A 1,868-nucleotide genomic window follows, 5' to 3' on the forward strand; every position below is an offset into this window, starting at 1 on the left:
AATAAGGAATGCTGTTCTGGAGAGCCTAGCTGCAGGGTGGGGTAATTACATTTCATTCAGGTAAAAAAAATCAGCAAAAGTGATGCCTACTTGCCCTCATTTGTTCCTAAGCCCTCTTAAAAATATTATCTAGAACAGCAGACCATTACAAATAGCCAAGAAGGCTAGGTTCAGGCAATAGGCTACCAGTAGCTGTCAGAGCAAGGTAAAACGCCTACAGAGAATGAATCTTTTTTGACGGAAAGATGTGTCACCCTCTTCAAATCTGTGAACAGAACCACAAGTGACAAAAGGCACAGATTGGACACTTGTCTGCTTCCCTCAAGTTTTGATGGGAGATGTAGGCATCCTGGTCTCGCAGCTTCGCTCTCTGACTGCTGTCCAATGGACTTTTCAACTGTCACTTGTCCAACATTCCGCCAAGCTGCCTAAATTTCCCATCAAAACTTGAGGGAAGCTGACAAGTGTCCAACCTGTGCCTTTTGTCACTTGTGGTTCTGCTCTGTAACTGGTAGTTTCATGCTAAAGCCTAAGTCCTATGTCTCATTCTGATAAGGGAAGGGGGTTGGATAAATTGACTCCATTGTGAAGAAACATATCCTGTGCCTTTCACTTCCAAGAAAAATAGGACCAACCGAACACAACGGGAGGTAAGGGAATAAAAGGGGAGCAGCTGTGGAGATCTATGCCTGCATGGAACAAGTGACAAGATACTACAGTGCATGCTGGAACTAACAGCTGGAGAAGGTTCTGTTTAGGAGAGCCATGTTAGTTAGTTAGAATGTCAAGCTAGGATCTGGGAGACCCAGGTTTGAATCCCCACTCTGCCATGGAAGCTTGCATTTGTGGCTACTGTACCCTATTGTATCTGTTTTCATTGCATGTTGTAACTGTTGGTCATAATGTATTTTTGTTCTGTGAATGTCCAAGCTAGTGATTATATTGTATTCGCATGCAGTATGTAATCCACCTTGGCACTCGATGAGAACGACGGACTGTAAACAAACAATAACCCTACCTCGCAGGGTTGTTGTGAGGAAAACAGAGATAATGTAAGCCACTTTGGGTCCCACTGGAAAGACAAGGTATACATGAAGAAATAGATCCTTCTTTTTTAGAACGAGGCAGCCCTACAAATACACAAAGGAGGAGGGACTAGTAGGGAAGGGGAAACCCAATTCCCCTTTGTCCTGTGCCCTAATGCACTTTCACTCCTCTTTATGCACTCGCTGTCACTGCCTCTTCCACCTCCTTGGGTCATCTATGGTGCAGATGACCCACTTGGGTATCTAATCATACATTATGGTTCTTCAGTGCAAGCCACGCCAGCCAGGTTTTTGTTTCTTCACCAAAGTTTGCTGAGATGCCATGCCCGAGTTTTTCAGGTATTCTCCCCCCACCCCTCTGTTTTGGCAATTTTAGATTCTTCTGCAGAGTCCTAAGAAGGTTCCATGGCAGGTCCTCATGCATGGATTTCATTATGCAAACGGGCCAGCCCTTGGCTCTCAAAGATAGTGATGAATAGACTCCTTTTCATGGATCCTGGGGGTGCTAGCTTCTTGTCCAGAGCAGTTTCAGTGGAAATCAGGACACTGTGTTGCAGCAACTTTGATATATCAAGAAAGGGAAATGGGTGTGGGGAGAAGAAGCCCCATTCTACTTTTTAGAAAGGGGATAAAGATTCTCTGAAATTGCTGTTGGAAAGCTGAGGAGTGACTATACATTTACAGTTTTTTAAAAAAGATTCTAGACTACCGATTTTGTTTCTGTCCATAAATTGATATATGTTGCTATTATAAGTCAACAATGCACATGCGTATGAATCTAAGGAAATATCCTCAAAGTTGTCATCACCGACAACACACAAA

This window comes from Eublepharis macularius, chromosome 4 (genome assembly GCF_028583425.1).
Source record: "Eublepharis macularius isolate TG4126 chromosome 4, MPM_Emac_v1.0, whole genome shotgun sequence".
NCBI lineage: Eukaryota > Metazoa > Chordata > Lepidosauria > Squamata > Eublepharidae > Eublepharis > Eublepharis macularius.